Source organism: Artemia franciscana, chromosome 8 (genome assembly GCF_032884065.1).
Source record: "Artemia franciscana chromosome 8, ASM3288406v1, whole genome shotgun sequence".
NCBI lineage: Eukaryota > Metazoa > Arthropoda > Branchiopoda > Anostraca > Artemiidae > Artemia > Artemia franciscana.
The window spans coordinates 31,793,949-31,813,377 of record NC_088870.1 but is presented as its reverse complement, the minus strand read 5'-3'; the positions used below and the strand labels follow the sequence as shown (position 1 = coordinate 31,813,377).

Sequence of the window (19,429 nt, the reverse complement as noted above, 5' to 3'; positions counted from 1 at the left end):
TCAAACAGAAATCAAAAGTTCTAGTGCTCTTTTTAAATGTCCAAAAATATTGGAGGCCAACTAGCCCCCCTCCTACGCCTCTTTTTCCCCAAAGATATCAGATCAGATTTTTGATATAGCAATTTGATTCAAAAGAGTTGAAAGGTCCAATAAGTATGCCTTTGAGGACGACAAGACCTCCCAAGGGCCCTTGGAAAATGGTTTTAAGTTAAGCAATTTGTCATTGTTTACACATAATTTTCGTTATATAGAAACACGCGTAAAATCTGTGGTGGGAATTTTCGGCTGGGGTCCACGGAAGACTTTTTCGTAGAGAGGAAAGCTCCTGGGTCCTAGGAGAAATTTTACACGGGGCAGGGAAGGGGATTCCCTTGCATCATTTGAAATACGGTCAGAAATTGATAGAAAAAAAACAAGCTTTTTCAACTGAAGGCAAAGAGCAACATTTAAACTTAAAACGAACAGAAATTATTCCGTATACGAGGTGGACTGCCCCTTCCTCAGCCCTTGCTCATTGCGCTATGGTTTGACTTTTTTCCCAATTCTTTAAGAGAGACCTCTCAAAGACAAGGACCATTGAATTTGAATGAGAAGGATTCTTAAACATCTTTAAGACTATAGCTTAAAGAGCAAGAATTGAGGAAGCAGTTGTCCCCCCTCCTGTACGGAATAATTTTTGTTTGTTTAATGTTTTTTTCAATGTTGCTCCTTACTTTGAGTTGAAAAAGCTTCTCTTTATTTAATCTAAAACTTAAAATAACCAGAAATTAGCTTATATGAGATGCCAAAGTGAAATCCAGCAGAAATTACTATGAATGACGGAATAAGTGTTTTCTTATTATACCCCTTGCACAAGCTTCATCCCCAGAAAAAGAGACCCTGAGTTTGGTCCTAATTTACAAAGTTCAGTGGGCACCGCTTACAGCGCCAGAACAACATTTATTTCGACACTGATCTGTTATAACAAATTCAGTGATAGAAGTTAATTTAATCTTCTTTTAAGGTCAATAGACATCTCCTTTCCTTTCTTTTCTATGCTTGGCTTCTATGTGGGCTTCTGACATGCCGGTGGTTTATTACTGTTCTCAAGATTTTGGATAAATCCCTAGAAACTCTTGGACCAATCTCACAGAATCTATTGAGCGAAAAGAATTTAATACTCAGACAACTTGGCATTTGCTCAAACTCGAATAATTGTTGGGAAAAACGTTAAAAGGTTAAATTATTGTTTTAAAAGTTCTATTTTTCGTCTGTTTTTCTACTAGTACACTTTTCCTGGTTAAGATAAAACCGTATTTTGTTTTTAAAAGGGCTCAGTCTAGAAAAAAATTGTCAAACTTGCATTTCCTGCCTTTAAATTGGTATATCGTAATTGCTAGGGACATGAGCTGGAATACGTTTGGAGTGGGGGTGGGGATCTCGTCGAAGAGTAAAATTTACTGTTGACTTATATATATGAAAACAAGAGGGAATTGTGGGAAGAAGCGTAAAACTATTAAGATTTGGGAAGATCCTACCCCCTCTTTCTGTATATCTACCTATACTGTTATGTAGGCTTGCATATAATGACATTCAATAAGTGGTACCTACTTTCAGGCATACGTGAAATTATCTAGGTAAGACAAGTTTCTATCTCTAAAGATAACTATTGATAAATAATTTTCACATCTTGAATTTTGTACCACAGGGTTAGCTTTTCAATTTATAATGGGAAAATGGACCAAACTAAGCGCAATATTCAGAGCCACTGAGGACAATCTTTGCTTAACTCTTGGATTACATTTACCGAAAATACTCAGGGCTACCCAGAGGAATTCGGGCCTGCGATTTATGCCTTTCCTTTAATTTTTAAACAAAAATATAGAAAGTCAATATAATTAGTTGTATTTAAACTTTTTCGTATTTCATTATTTCAACACAAATATATTTCAACGCTATTTTGTAATTAAACTAAGGCAAGGCCGATTCTAACTTCAGTTATATTTACGTTGGTAGTGAAATGGGGAAACACACTGAAGTAGGTATATTACGCCAAAACAAATAATATAGCAAAAATTAGTAACTATTAATTGTAAGCAAATAAAAGAAAGGACACAACACAGCCTTATAAAAAAGTTCAACAAAATATACAGGCACACATTTATGTTATTATCAGCAATTATTAGGACTCGGGTAATCCTTTATTTTGCTTTATCTGGCAAAGTAAGTTACTAACTCTCCTTTTAAGGTGGATATTTCTTGTATTTCTACAGGCGTGTAGATGTAAAATTCGTGTAATTCTGCTGGCTAACGGAGCTATCTGAATTCATCAATAGATAATGTGCTAAAACTGGCAAGTTTGAGCTGATATCCACTTGATCAATGCCTTAAGCTGTTAAAGTCAAGATTTAACCAGCCAGTACGGTAAAATGATGGTATTCAATTGCCAAATAATCTGGCACCTCAAATGTCTGATGTCTAGGTTAAATCTTTCATCTATCACAATCCCGAGAGTTACGCAATTAAACGTTTCTTCTTTAATTGGTTTCAAAATAAAGGTTATCTATAATTTGCGGTTCAATTTAAAACTGAGAAGTTTGTACAAATGTGGACCGAAATTCTAAATCAAATATGCGAAATAATATATGATCTTGTAGAGAGGGGAGAGGGTCAAAAATCGTAACATCTTTCGGTTAACTTTCATATTATGATATATTTCTCAGCAGCAGGGGCGGATCTATAGGGAAATCTTGGGGGGAAGGACAAATGTGACAAGGGCACCAATGAGCAAAACATTCTTTTTGGGGGTGTGTGTGACAAAGGTGCCAATAAGGGACCAAATTGACAAATTTATTCTAAAAAAAGAGAGAAAAAAGAAAAAAACAGGAAAAGAGGGCACCAAAAAATCTTGGGGGGCCCAGGATCCCTGGATCCGCCAGTGTTCAGCAGTTGAAGGTTCAAGATTTTATTTAACAGTATTTTTTTTTCAGTGCTACGCTATTGTTATGAACATTATGTTTAAAACATGTTTTTTTTGTAAAGCGCAAATAGTGCAGTTGAATTTCGAAGGTTTGCGTTTATGGGGGGGGGGTAGCCAAATTCCTGTTTGTAGTAATCCTTATTCGTTTTAAAATTGACTTGAGTATTTATTATAATTTTTGATCGTTTTTGAATTTAATTTCTCATCTATATCAGGATCTGTTACCTTTATTTTTGATGGGATTATTTTTTTTATTTCTGCTCGTTTTGGATTTCAATTATTCTTTTAGAGTAATCTGTAGTCATTTTAAGTTTGAATTATTATAGGAATTTATTTCTGCTCCTGGTAGGTTTTAACGTGGCTCTTTACTTTCTAATGAAAAACTTCTTTTTCTGAATTTTTTTTTGTATTATTATTTTCTGTTTGTTTTGATTGCCAAGTTTCTGATTGGTTAGTGTAATGTATTTTTCTCCTCTTTTCTAGGTTCTAGTCTTAACAATTAAATAATAATTAATTTAAATTCTTAAGTCTTTAAATTCTTTTATTTGTCACTTTGACGTGAAATTTTGTAAGTATGGTGTGGAAAAGATTTCATCCTGGAAACCTGGATGTATATAATGTCTTTTTGATTAAGTTCAACACCTCTCTCAAGATTTCCTGAACGTTCAAACTTAACACCCTAGCTGTTCTTGAACTATTTCCCATATGCCTTTTTACAACCTGTATATCCTGAGATTTTGCTGAAACGCCCTTTTGACAACCCATGCACATGTGTATTTTATTTTGTGCAATAACCCTTTCAAAATTTCATGAAAGTAGTTTTAACTAGAGATAGTCGCAGATGGTCGCAATGGCAGTCGCAAGTATTCACAGTCGAAGTCGGCACTATTCGCGGTTGCAGCCAATGTAAAGTGTCTTTTGATTTAGTTCAACACACCCCTTAAAATTCCCCGAAATTTCACCTGAATACCCTTAGCCTCTTCTGACAAACCCAGGATCGAACATTCCCCTAATTCCCAAGAATATTTCGTGCATGTAAACAATGATAAACTTGTATAATTTATTATCCTTGCCCTGGTGGCAATTGGGGGGGGGGAGTTCTTGGCATCCCCAGAGGCAAATTTATTAGACTTTTTGACTATTTTGGACAAAATGGCTGTTTAAAAGTTTTAATCAGCGTTGGGAGGGTGGTCCAAAATGACAAGGGGGCTGGTTGCCTTCCGATCACTCTTCAACCTATACGGAGTTGCAACTTAATAAAAAAGGTTCAACTTACCCTCAGTCGTTCTTTATATATTGCTCATATGCCTTTTTGACAAATAGTATGCATAAATTGTGTTTTGATTTTCTTCAACATCCCCCCCCCTAGTATTTCCCGAAAGTTCCCTTAACACCCTAAACGTTTTTGGAGACCCAGGATCAAACATGCCCCCTTTTCCCAATCTAAATACAAATCGTGTACGTAAACAAGGCGCAACTTACATAACTTACAGTCCTTGCCCCAGTGAATATGGGGTGGTTAGGGTTACGCATCCCCGAAGGTATAGTCGTTTGTAGTCGTTTGACCTTTTGACTATTTTGAACACAGTGGCTATTTCAAAATTTCGATCGGATGTCTTTAAGGGCAGGGGAGCTAAAAGTGGAGTAGGAGGGCTCTGGCTACCCTAAAATCACTTATGAAGCTTAATAGGGGACTAAAACTTACAATTTCAAATTGGATGAATTCCTTTCAAAGTTCATACGGACCACTCCTTCCATATGAAGCGGCTCTGGAAAAAAATAATGCATTGAAGCCTCATGACTCTTTACTATAGGCAATGCTTGAGTGTTGTCTCTGATAATATTAGTGCAATAATTTAGCTAAAAAAAAACAAAAAACTAGTGTACCAGAATAATTAAGGAAAAGCTTCGAATTCCTGACCAAATTATAGATGTACATACCCAGGGCCGTTCCTAGGGTTGGTGGTGCCCGGGGAAAAATTAAATACGGAACCCCTCACAACTCAAACATAAATAAAAAAGACTTTTATTTTTAAGCTCCCCTGCTGTGCCCCCTCCAAGCTACGGCATCCGGAGAAGCTTATCCCGGCCCCTCCTGTTTGAATGGTCCTGGTTTAAGATTTGAGTCTGTAACATAACCAAAACTTAGGGAGATCGGGATGATTTGTTGGAGCAGGGGAGGATTTAATATTTTAAGCTTGATTGTAAGGATTGCTGCATATTTTAAGGTATTAGTAAATCTAAGGCCGTAGGCTATCCAGGGGAAGAGGTTAGGGAGTTCGAATCCTCTTCAAAATGTTTGTCCAACTCGTAAAAACGTAACAAAAATGAATATAAACAAATTTTTATGCGTTTTTGAAGTTTTTTGTAATGCCCTCGAAAAAATCCTTTTGTAAATCCCTCCCCCTCCCTGAAAAAAGTTTCAATTTTAACTGTTTTAATAAGGATCTCTGCCCCTCTCCCTATGCTTGGGTATCATCAGGAAGGATGCTTATGCGACTTTTCTTTATATACATTGGCAGGAATACAAGGATTTTCGAGTTTTTGAACTCGTCAAAAAATCTAGAAGGCTCATGGACAGTCCTGATAGGACGAGGGGGGAGGGGGAGAAGTTCTTTTTTCAGCTCTTGCACAAATGAATGGCTAGGAACAACAATTACGTGAATTTCCTCAGTCTGTACTAGCTTAAATTGAACCACCAGGGAACAAAGTAAAAGAAGATAGATTAGTCACAGCTGTTTTAAGATTCAATTCCCAGATCATTTTGTGTAATTTAATGAGACACAGAACTTATAAAGCGTATCGAGATCCGTTTTATGTTTCATCTTGGCCATAATCATTTAATGATGAACTGTTTTGAAGACAAGACACACATTTGTTTTTAATAAGTCTTATGTCTTACAATTCATAATGTAAGACATATTAGCATTTTAATACTGCAATCCTAAAGAGCAATACAAATAATCAACTTTTTTTAGTTTGCCTTCATATGATGAAGCGGTAGTTAATGTAGTTTGAATAACCAGATGATTTGCCGTTTTTCCATATGTTAGCCTAAACAAAGTTCTGATTGTCCAGTTAATAAATAAGTTCACACTCAAATTCAAATGATTGCAAATGTGACATATTTTGTCAAAATGAGATTTACAGTCTATGCTCCAAACTCAAAGCGCCTTATCGGGTAGCATAATTCGTTTTCATAGATTGTATTGGGTTCTAAAGACGCTAGAATGTTTTTTTTTGTTCCAAAAATATGTGTTATATCATTTTCCCTACCAGCAGAAATAGCTGGAAGTCATTGCTCTTAATATAAAATAATTTTTTATTATTATCTTATATCTTGAATGCCTACGAAAGCTTTCCTTGTATGAAAAACTAGCTGTCGATAATGAAAAGAGCTCCTATTTTTTTTACTTGTTTTCTCTCCATTAAAGTCTTTACTGTGGAACGTGGCACCTTCTTGCATTAGTGCTGCTGGACCTTCTCCTTCAACAACGAAACACGTCTTAGAAACCCATTATCTGCTCAATCGAGCTCGCATCTCAGGTATGCATGTAGGGATATAGGGCACCCAGAGCGTTAGGGTTTTACAAATTTCCAAATTTCTGAAATTCTATCTATAACTCACTTGTTGTTTTATTTTTCTGAATTTCGACCCCCACACTGTAAATATAGGTCCATCAGGAATGAGTTCCTCGTGCGTACCTTCTTCGATTGTTTAAATTTTGGGCCTATACAAAGAAGTTGGAGACTCATGTACGAGGCATTGCATGAATAACAGAGGGGGAGAGACAAAATACACCTCCTTCTTTCTCTCACCATCACTCGCCTGGAACAATGTTCATTAGCTTTTGGGGCCTCGGTAGCATTGAGAAAACCAATGTTCTAAGTTTAAAACTATTAAAGAAATTCAGATGAAAGTAATCATCCGTTTTTCCCTACCCCCTCCCTTGAGTCTTAGATTACCTGAGCCCAGAAAAGGTGATATTCCTAGTTAATTCTGCCTTGCACTGGAAATTGCGTAATGACTTCCGGGGGAAGGGACATTTGGGAACCACTGCCGTAAGTTGTAAACTATTTCAGAAACTAAGAGGATGATTTTCTTTCTTTTGCCTTTTCCTTGAGTCGTATATTTTGTCTCATGCCCAAATGATGCTATGTATAGATAACTCGCCAAAGAGCTTGACGCCAGAAATGAAAAGATTGTGAACTTTCTTGAAAGCATCGGAAAGCAACTAACACTGATTGCGCAATAGAGAAATATTCACGTCAGGTATCCCCTGTAAAATGCCGTTTGGTAGTTTTCGTATTAGTAATTGACTGGAGTTATGGAAACTTACTAATTATTTAAAGTAAGATTTTGGGTTTTTCTGGAAAGAAGCGCATTTTTTTTGGCTAACATTTGGAATTTTTCATACTAAGGCTCTTCTAATAAGAATGTCTTTGTACTGGCTTACTATAGACTATGTAGATAGGCAAATTTTACGGGTTCGAAAAAATGAAATGGCTTGTTTTGTGGAGAAAATGGACATATTAGAACTATCTTACAAAATATTCACGAAAATGGAGAAGTTAGGTTTTACAGAAATTTGCTCGAAACTCGCCGGTTTCCATTGATGACGGTAGAATCTGGTGATTCCGAATATGTACTTTGTTTTTCTGAATCACGTATATTTTTTTTTTAATGAAGATTGAGCGAATTCTACATCCTATGAGACGTAACCTGTAACCATCCTTAAGGATACTAAGTTAACTCTTATCATTGGAAATACTAAAGATATACTATTAAACATAATGCACATGTAAACTCCCCATACTCTCTGTTAGAACCAGCTTCAAAAATATTAGTTTTACATATGTCACATATTAACATTTTATAAGTGGTAACATGTCTTACGGATATTATCTGGTCATTTAAGTTCTGGAACCATTACGATAGATATTCATTTGTTGATTTATACTCAACAACTACCCTTAGCAATCGTTTTCTTACCAGAAAGTAAAATTTTTCTGGTATTCTTAAAATGAACATATTTCTCATTTTGATTCTTTAATACTTACTTTATATGGTACTTGTATGATATACGCCCTGCCTAATGTTCTTCTGATATGTTTCTCTGACGCTCAATCCTAATGAAATATGCCAAAGTAAGATAAAAATAAAATACTTTAGAGACAAGTTTGGGCTATATGTTTGCACATTAGGGGGAGAGGTAGTAAAATATAGCGGGTCTGCATGCCTAATGTTTTAGGTACAATTTTTCTGCATATTATGTAGTAAGAATTGTTTTCTAACTTCACACTGTCCTAATACTTTACTCCCACCCTCCTAATGTGCAAATATATAGCCCGAATTATTTATTTCCCATCTATTCTGTCAGTTTTACGAGTTTAGAGGTTTTACGAGTTCAGGGTGCTAAAATAGGCTTGAAAATTAATGTTAAGAAGACTAAGTCACTAAGGTTAGGAATAAGTGAAGATGAACAGGTGACCTTAGGTAACGAAAAGATTGATCAGGTTGGGAGCTTCAGTTACCTTGGTAGTATTATTAGTAAAGATGGTGGGAGCAGTGAAGATGTTAAAAGTAGAATAGCTAAAGCTCAGGGTGTTTTTTCACAGTTAAAAAAAGTTTGGAAGAATAGAAAGATAAGCCTACAAACCAAGATTAGAATATTGGAAGCTACAGTGATGACAGTGGTCAAATATGGCTCTGAAGCATGGACACTCCGAAAAGCAGATGAAAATTTACTAGATGTTTTCCAGAGAAATTGCCTACGGATTGTTCTGGGTACCCGGCTGACTGACCGTATTTCAAACAGTAGGTTGTACGAAAAGTGTGGTTCAATCCCGCTTTCTGAGGCTATAATGAAAGAAAGGTTGAGATGGCTGGGCCACGTTCTACGGATGAAGGATGACAGATTACCGAAGATTGTCCTTTTTGGCCAACCGTCTGGGGCTACACGGAAAGCAGGTCGTCCTTGTCTGGGTTGGGAGGATGTCATAAATAAGGATTTAAAGGAAATGGGAACTTCCTGGGAGGGTGTAAAGAGGGAGGCTTTAAATAGATTAGGTTGGAGGAGGAGCGTGCGTAGCTGTGTTGGCCTCAGGCGGCTTGGTGCTGCAGTGAGTTATTAGTAGTAGTAGTAGTAGTATTCTGTCAGTTCTCTTTGACTTGTCTCACGCTAAGCTGAAAGGAACTAACGAAAAAAAATGGTTCTATAATGCGTCAATGAATGAACAACTTGAACGGTAGGGCGTTTATCATACAAGGTCCCTTTTTTGAAGATTTTATATTCATATCTGATTTATCATACAAGGTCCCTTTATATTTTAAAAAATAATATTTTTGAAGATTTTAGATTCATATCTAATTTACTATATCATATTGTTTTAAAATTGAACCTTTTGCGAAATTTGGGTGTTTTGGCCTTCAAGTTTATTTGTGTAGGAAGTTTTATTTTTGCTTATAATTATGCAAAGCTTGTAATATAGCTTTTGCAGAGCCCCGAAAACGTAATTTTGTGCAGTCATTTTTGCCGATGTATTGCAGGAATTGCTTGTTTTCCTGGCAGAGAAAAACTCTCAAAAATCGTCATACTGGAATGCCATAAAATTATAGCTGCAAATACTAGATGTAATGCTTTTCTTTTTTTTTTTCCTTATCAAACAGTTCGTGGTAACGAACTGTAGTAAGGAGCGCCCCGGCTCAATGGTGACCAAAACTCTAAAAAATGGAATTTTAATAGGAATAGCTACATCAAAAGAATAGCATTTTAATGCTGATCTTAAATATGTAAGTCTCATCAAGTTTAGTCTTACCCATCAAAAGTTACGAGTCTGAGAAAATTTGCCTTATTTTAGAAAATAGGGGGGGAAATAACCCCTAAAAGTCATAGAATCTTAATGAAAATCACACCATCAGGTTCAGCGTATCAGAGAACCCCATTGTGCAAGTTTCTAGCTACAAAAATGTTGAAATTTGTATTTTTTAGCGTAAAGACCGGGCGTTGATGAGGAAGCAGCCCTTTCACATACGAAGTAATTTCTGTTCGTTTTAAGTTTTAATGTCGCTCCTTACTTTCCATTAAAAAAAAACTTTTTATTTTATTTAATAAACATTAAGCATCCAGAAATATGTAATATGTATTTTTCAGGCCAAATTTAACTTGTAACGTATACAAAAATAGAGTCTATTTTTCGTTTGATATAATCTTTTCACCTTTCCTAATTTTCGCATTGCTAGTATCAAGAACAAAGAATTTTCTTTAATATATCTTATCATTGACCTGCATCAACCACCCGCTAGAATAACTCCGTTATTTTATATCCTCCTAAATCTTTCCTGGAATCCTCGGCTTCGTTTTCCTTTGTTTTTTCCTTATAGGAAAAAGATTGGTTGTATATATCCAGCCATCGTATTGATTAAGTCAGGTTACGTATCGGAAGCTTTGGCCTTAACAGCCTTCGTGAGGTTTTCGTGCGTGCAAAAGGGATCTCTATTTTGGCTCCACTATCCGATATAATTGTTAGATATTTCATGTGATTAACTAGAAATTATTTTTTTTTTTGCAGATTTTCAGTCTGTAGTTAGAAGCTTCTTATTAAAAAATTATGACACATTGCAATTTATTGTGATTTGGGAGAATGAATTGTTTTTATGAACTTCTCGAATTTTTTTTTAAATTTGCTTTTTGAACCTTTTTTCTGCGAACATTGGTTGAATAATGTTTGTAATCTCGCCCTCGGATAATTTTAAAGCCGTCATGGCAGATTAAATAATATGTGGAAAGAAGTGTTTTCTGTTATTTTGTGGCGCCAGTTTACGACCATGCCCCAACGGGGACGAAGTTACGATTGATTGAAAATTCTGATAAAGCCAATCAATTCAAAAGTATCCAAAAACTATAATTTTAGCTTCCCAGTTGCAAAGGAAGTAATGCCAGTATTCGTTCCTTAATAGTCAAGTTGTCGATTAAATGGTTATATGGACATTTATGTTAATCCTTGACTTAACTAAGTTGATTCACTTTATTTTTTCCGAGATTAAATTTAGTGATGTATAGTTGTTACACCAGCTATAATGAAGGAGGGGTGATGGGTCATCGTGAATGAGATGACGGGGGCAGATGCCTAAAACAACGCATTTCAATGCCCAATTGTTCTGCTCTCCTTGAGCCTTCAAGTAAACACAGAAAGGGGTTTGGGGAGGGGTAGGAATTAATCTCTCATCATAAAGAATGAGCCTGAATAATTGTGCTGTGGGGGGGGGTGTCTCCCTTCTTATTGCAGAAGAATGTTTTTGATATCTATTTTAAAGCTTGGTTTGACTAAAATAATTTGCTTCGTCTTTTGAATTATGAAGAGGGATGTATAAGCGCTCATCAGCTATTATGGAGGATTGACGGTGGGTCATTATTTAAACGGGGGAGGGGTGGGCGAGGCTTTAAATATTGAATTTTAATACCTAATTATCCTCAAAATTTTGACAAAATTTTTTAATTTCGTTAAAAATGTTGATAATAATTCAACATTTCAATTCTTCAGCAGAAAAACTGAAAAAGGAGGACACTATCATTCAATTGACAAATATTGATATATACAATTTAATAGGAAGAAATTGAGGTTTTATGGGACTGGTAGCCTATCCCACGTCATACCTTGGTTAGGTTTGGGCATAATTTGAAAAATAATCACAAAATAAATTCAAGCAAACAAGTTTTTTTTCAGCTGAAACATAAGACTTAAGAGAAATGTTCCGCATATGAGGGATATTACCCCCTCCTCGACTTATTGTTCTTTACGCTAAGGTTTGACTTATCGTCAAAGTTTTTTACGAAAAACTACTGGAACGCAAGGGTCGTTGAATTAGAATAAGAGACTTTTTAAAACACTAAAAAACTTTAGCATAAAGAGCGAAGAATTGAGGAGGTTGTGGCCCAATTCATATACGGAATAATTTCGGCCCATTTTAAGCTTTAATGTTGCTCCTTAGTTTCAGCTAAAAAAAAGTTTTTTTTTATTCAATCCTCTAAAAGAAGGTATTTTCAGGACCAAAAATACTCCGATTGGGATTAATATCAAATGTTTTCTTGCTTTTTGAAGGGGATTCACAGATTACTTTTAGAGACAAATCATGTAAAAATTGGTAAAACAAATAGCGGCCAGAAATATACAAAAATTAAATAAAAAAGAATTAAACTTGAAGCTCTTACGGGGAGTGGGATAGTATATTTTAGAACTATCTCCAGACACCGTCATAAAAAAGGTAAGAGATAAGCTAACTATTGAATCATGACAAATAAACAGTCTCGACATTTGTTGTTTCTTTTCTTTTAAAGGCTTATTTTAGCAATATTCTGTTTAAATAAGATTAGATTATATTTACTTATTTCATACAAAATTGCCTTGAAAAACTGTGTTTAAATAATCATTGTAGTAAATTCTTAGTGAGCTTTAATAGAAGCTCAACCGTTTAGAGCGGTGTTTCCCAAATGTTTTATCTTTGGAAAATCCTTAATTTAAATTTAGATCTTCAGAAACCTCTTTTGAGGGACTTCTAAAATATAAACCCCTTCAGTATATCTCTTTCTCATGGTTCGTGTATTATATGATTGTTTTTCTGTTTTCTTTTTTTTTAGCTCGGTTTTTACTGAACTCATTGTCATGGGATTGTGAACCCTTTGGGAGTCATGACTCCAGGGTCGATAATGGAATAGACCGTCTCATTATTTTTCCCCTGTGGTTTCAAAATATACATCTGAGTTTATACCTGTTTCTAGAAAATGATACTTCACTTGAAAACGACCAAAAGATCAAGGAAAAATGGACTACACTAGAAACAGCATGTCAGACCTTTGTTGTGCCCCCAATTGATTTCTGCTTTGTCTCAAAGAGGCCTCGATTTAAATAGAAGGAGATAAAACTCTCTCTTTCCCCTTTCTTTTCCTTTCCCCCATCTCTCTTTCTTTCTCTCTCTAGCTTTTTCAATTATATTTTCAGTTTAACCAGTACCATGATTGAAACATTATAAACCTGTTTTGGTGTCCTCTTCTAAGAAAATCGAAAGCACTGTGGTCTGAAAGATATTAAAGAGGAATTTTCTTTTCTTCTACAATAGTGAACAAATATGAGAAACAAGCTCTTTAAAAGAGAGATCATTTAGAAGACTCAGAAATCCTGAAATTTCCAGGCAAGCCTTATTCCTTGCATACTCCGTCTGACTTTCAGAAGTAAAACTTGTATAATTTTTAGGTCCTTTTTCGCATACCGGATCAACACTTTTTAACAAGTTGTTTTGCCTCTCTTTCGAAAAAACACCCGAGTTTTAATTCGATTTGTTTGAGAGAATTCCCTCAAATTAGTGAAAGGTACAGCTGAGAACCAGTCCCTATTTCCCCATTTATCTGACACAGACAAGAGACTGGAGATTTCTCTGAATTGATATTAATAAAATTGGGGGGAAGTAGTGGGCGCGCTAAATGCCATAAGAGGTACCAGTTTTGAATGTTTCCGAGTGCAAATATTTGTTAGGACTATGAGATTCAGAGGCCCTTTAAATGATGGATATTCAAATAAATGTTTATTGATTAAATCGAAAGGACAGTACTAGTAAAAATAAACTAAGACAGTTTATACCGAAGGTGTGTTTTCTAAGAACATTTTAAAACCAAGTTTATACTGTTCCTCGTGATATGGGTGTGTATTTTAGAATATGATTCCTGACTGAAGGTGTATCGTGGATAGAGTTTATTCTCTTTTATAACGTTAATAAATTACTATATTTATATTACTGGTAAACACAAACACCGACAAATTAAGACAGTTTTTACTAAAGGTCTGTTTTCTAAGAACATTTTAAAACCAAATTTATACTGTTCGTCGTTAAAGGGATGATGTATTTTGGAATATAATTCCTGCCTGAAGGTCTGTCGTAAATAAAGTTTAATAATAATTTATTTTTAACTCACTTTTAGTCAAAACAAGCGGAGTAAATTACACAAAAAAGAAAAAAAACAAGAAAGAAAACACAAATACAAAGACACATAGGCTCCACAACCTATACCTTTATCTCAGACGAAACCTTTATATCAGTTCGTGTACTATATAAGTAGTTTGTGCTTTGCTGAAAACGAAATACATTTTAAACATTTTCTCTTCTATACCGTTTAATAAATCCAAAACTATTGAGATTTTCGGGAATAAATGTCAACATATATATTAAAGTGTCGATTCCCATTCATATGATCTTTTCGGTAATCTTGGTTAAATTCGTGGTTTTCTTTTATATTATGAGTGATAAAAATACGTAACTCGAGATAAAATTGTTTGCAGTAAAGCACAAACGACATTCAGGTTTTCAGAAGGCATAGACGGTGCTAGCCCTATTCCTGTTTGTGGTAAATCCTGTTCGTTTGGATTTTGACTTGGTTTTATATCGCAATTTCTGTTCGTTTTGGGTTTCATTTATTAATAAAGAGTGATTTACGGTTGAATGGCTTTATTTCTACTCGTCTTTGGCTTAATGTAGCTCATTACTTTCTTTGAAAAATTTCTTTTTTTGATTTTTTCCATTAACAATTTAAATAAAAAAAATATAGCTGTAGGAATGTGGGTGTAACTGAACCTATTTAACTGAGCCTTCTTTCAACTTAATCCCTGTTTACCTCAACCCCGTTTAACTCAACCCTCGCAAAAAATTTTTAATTAACTTTATTATTACACAATTTATTACACACGAAAAGTTCCTTAAAAAGACTGAGCCTCAGTTGGCTCTGGCCAGGCTAATTAGTTTAATTAATTAGCTTTCCTGTAAAATTATGAAAAGATTTACTACATTCTAGAATTCAGGGTGGTATCTCTGATCATTGCATCGCGTCTCACTGAAACTGGCAATTTCATATGATATTCATGTTTTCTTTACATTGAATTATGAAAAAAATTTAAAAGAAAGTTACGTCGCTCCACGTTAACCTTTCAAAACCTTTTATTTATTTGGTTTCTGCCCGTTTTCAATATCATATTCCGGGTTAATACAAATATCTTAGGGTTTATCGCCCCCATGTAATTTTTGCTCTTTATGGTAAAGTTTAGCTTTTGCTTAACAGTGCACTGAAAATGCCCCCCTCCTTGAAAAGTATACCCTCATTTGTTGCTTTTGTTAGGGATCTGAACCCCAAAAAGTATTTTCTAGGCTGTGATGTCTAAACTGTTACTGTTCAAGAGAAATGTATCTAATCCAACAAATATTGTTTGCATTAAAATAGTGAATAATGCCTTTAAAGCTGTACACTGAAGATCCTTTAGAAAAGAAAAGTCTAAATCTTTATGTGATTAAAACAAACATAAGTTTTTGATGCACTAGTGGGGTACCCCATTCTTAGCCCACATTCTTCGTGCTTAAGTTTTATAGTGCTTTAATGAAAGCATTTGAAGTTAATTGGTTCAACGAATGTAGCCAATTGGTGATCACAAGTGTTCAGTTTATCGATCGAAAATTTGATTTTTTGTTTAACATATAAAAGCACCAGCTCGTAGCTTTCGGTGCGTAGCTTCAGAATCATTAAATTTTATACATTTGAAATTACCATCAGTATTAAAAAAAACTGCTTTTTTTAGTTTTAGTTATGATGGGGCTGGCGAGAGCATTTGATCCTAGATTTTTTTGCTTCTCCCTAGTCTTCAAACAATAGCTTTTTGGGTATTTTTATTGACATTACCCTTTTTGATATTTTTAGTGGAAATAAAAAAAAAACAATAAAAAGTGCCTCCCTTAGATTTTGAAAACTACATTCTTACCCCACACATTTTCATGAATTGGTGTCACGTTCTGGCGTGACACCATCTGATCGAGCCGTTTCTTACATCCAGTTAGTTACCACGAAGCGCGTTTGATAAAAATCTAGTAAGATAATGTGTTCATATTAAGATTAAACTAATACTCTCGTTCATCCCAAACCTTGTCCTTGCTCTGGTATCAACACAAACAGATTATAATTTAGGGATCTGTTCCGTTATATCTATACCGCTATTTACTCGTGGATTAAGTAATCCTAAAAATCCTAACTTATTATATTCCTAAAAGCACCTTACTTTACTATAACTCCTCCCTAATGTGAAAATATATTGCCCAAATTATATATTTCCCATGCATTTTGCACTGCATCATTCTTTTATTTCAACTTAACATCCGTAAACGACTAAAAAGACATTTGAAATAGTGGCATAGGTATAACAGAAAATATCATAATGGGTAATTCTTTCAAATCGATTTTGAGCAGAAATTGTCAAATATAGACACAAATTACATATGAAAATGATGCAATTATCTATTTATCCTCCCCTCTCACTTTTCCTTCGTTTCTGACATATTTTGTTTATTAGTTTCATAAGTTAGATATTAGATATTTTATGGCTATTGTTTTTTTTTCCACTTTCTTTTCTGCTGTTTTGTTTTCAATTTATCGTATTATTGTGTTTTCCTTTGTTACCTATAGGGATATATGTAAGTCCTATAGGGAGCTCTGATGAGATTATGTGTGCCTTGCCATTCACATGACAAAAACAAACTTTTTTTATTCGTAACTAAGAATTTACACAATAGGGAACAGGATGACACATCACCATTATCAATAATGAATACTTTTGGGGGCATCTGATATGTTCAAACAGTTTTTCTTTGGGTTAGAAATTCTCGCTAGATTCTGTCTTTGTGCAGGTGTTACCCAATGCATTACAATGCTTTACTTTTTTTCAATCACAAAAAATTCCACCTCCTTTCCTCTCAGTGACAACAACGCTAAGAAACCTCAAACCAAAACTAAATTTAACTTTGCACATCACCTACACTTTATTTGATAATACGCACTTCCACTTCATCATGTATTAATAAAAACAAATTCACAAAACATAAAACTTGCTTTTCCGTGCTAAAGGGCGTACGCTTCCCACAGGAAGCCTTTTCCTGGCTATTCCTTACCACACTTTACTATATGATTATTACCTTTCTAAAAAAAAAAGTAGCTAGAAATTTGGCCCTCTAGTAATAAGCAAAGGCAAATTTTATCCTCCATATTGCATAAATTTATAACTGCACTAATTCAGTATTTTGAAATAAAGCTGAAAAAACAAAAATTTTAGGCGCGTTTCTAACTTTTTGAAGGTTAAATGGTGCGCCTTTTTTCAGTGCATATGATACGTAAAAAATTTACGTAAATCTGGGATTCAGGAGTATTGATTCAAAGCCTCCCATCTGTATAATCGCATACAGAGAGTTCATCATGGCCTTTTGTCAAGGCCGTATCCAGGGAGATAGGGGGTTTGAACCCCCTCCCAAAACATTTGTCCAACTCGTAAAACGTAAAAAGTGAATATACACAAATTTGATGCATTTTTTAAAGTTTTTTTACCCCCCCCCCCCAAAAAAAAAAATCGTGTATGCGTTCTTGCCTTTTGTCCCAGACCTTCTTTTGAAATAACCTTGTAACATCGGAAATGGTATGGTATCTTGATATCCGTGAAAAATCAAAACGAATGAAGTAGATAATTAATATTTTGTGATAAATTTTCACCAAAGTAGTTGCTTAGTCTGTAGTTCCGAACTAAATCACAAGTCAGAACAAGCACCCTAACTTGTTCGTTAAATATTTTAGATAATTTTTATTCATTAACGTCTTTTATAAACCCATTAGAGTGAACATTTATTTTAAAAAGATAGAATTTAAACACTCAGATATCGCAATAGGCTAACTTAATAAACTATTGCACAAGAACTGTGAGTGATTGGAAATTCCAATTGCATGTTCTACTTTCAGGAAAAATTTGAATTGTCACATATTTTCAAATCTTGGACAGAAAAATAAAAAGAGAGAAATATTACAAATACTCCTACCCACAATAAAAGAATATTGATATAAGACGAACAGATTTTAAATTATTTTTTTTTTAAAAAGCTGCTTTAAAGAATAGCAAAGAGCAATATTGAAGCCTGAAACAAACCGAAATAGTCAAAAAAATTAGCCGAATATAAGCTGAAATACTACTGCTTCTACACCTTACAAAACACTGCAGAACCCACCCAGCTGAGGTCAACAGAACTGCCCCCCCCCTCCTCCTTCACTTACTTATTCCAGACTTTACTCTTTACTCCCTCCCATGCGATTCTAATTTCCTTTGAATCCTGTCTTATGGATGCTTCCCATCCCATTCAGGGACGAAAATTTGTATTACTTTTTTTTATCCCTGTAGCCTATATCTTTCAAAAGAGCCCGGATCTTCGGAGTTTGACTCGCGTAACTTTTAAGGCTTTTATTTTTCGCTTATGATCATTATCAAGAATGATACAAAAAAGGCTTGTATATATTTCAATGTAAAAGTAAAAAAAATCGAAAATCTGCCCTTGGTTTTTGGACATGACCCTGGCAATTTTTTTTAAATGTTTTAGTAATGCCAAGTCTTAAAAAAACATAATTTCCTAGTCTAGACATATGTTACTCAATTGACGCAGCATAAGATCAGCTTTCGGCCTATTTGGCTGACAGTGATTGATGGCCACATAGAATAAAGTAGTTTTTTTTTGCCAAGTCCTCGGGCTAGGCCTAGTTTTTTTTGCGCTGCGTCACTTTCTTTCGTGCTCTTCTGTTTTCTTCGGAGATGATGGATTTCTCAATCATAATTAAATGAAGGCGTTTTTTTTTTCTTTTTTGCAGGATTCCCAGGGCCTATGTTGGGCTTTGTTGTAACGAAGGTAAAAGAGCCTTTTCAGAGGCATCCGAGTAATTTCGGGATTTTCCTATTTTAGATTAATTTGTCTTAACACATACATGTGCAACCGTAGCATAGTCTGGGACGTATCCACGATTTTTTTTTTCGGGAATGGGGGTACAAAAGAATTTGTACCCTTAACCCCCTGGAGAAACCCTTGACCATAGTCAAAAAAGTTTAGGCGTAAAGACTGGTACAAAAGAACCCTTTCTTGCAAAATATCAACAGAGAATAGTTTAATATATGTATTTGCCAAAATTTCGTCCCTCGGTCTCCGGAAAAGATCTGCGATCGTACCCCTATAAGCTATGCCTGTGGACACCCACAGACATAAAAAAAATGTATAAGTTTTTTTGCTGAGACCATTTTTTAAACTTTTTCAGAGCCGATTACCTCAAAATATTTATCTTTCCTTTCCCTTATTTTAGTTCCACCCAAAAAGGACGTAGGTCTATTATGCTCAACTAGAAACTATATTTTTCATGTTGGTCCTTTTCCTGTGAAGGGGCAAAAAACTCCTGCTAAAATCATTTTTCTTACTGCATTTTTCAATCAAGCTGCAATGAATACTAATTTCTATACCATGGCAAGTAGGACCGTGCTAGGGGGGGGGGCGAGTGTGTCGGGCTCACCGTGTTGTGCCTTCTTAGAAACTTAAAATCTTCACGATTCTTAAATTATTTCTCAGATCTTAATGTAATTTGACTTTCA

The 19,429-nt window shown here is 34.9% G+C and overlaps 1 protein-coding gene across 9 annotated transcripts in view; it reads left to right on the top strand.

Annotated features, from left to right (window-relative positions):
- The window catches only part of LOC136030302 (zinc finger protein rotund-like), a 257,373-nt gene that overhangs the window by 102,628 nt on the left and 135,316 nt on the right, over positions 1-19,429 (top strand). The window lies entirely within an intron of this gene.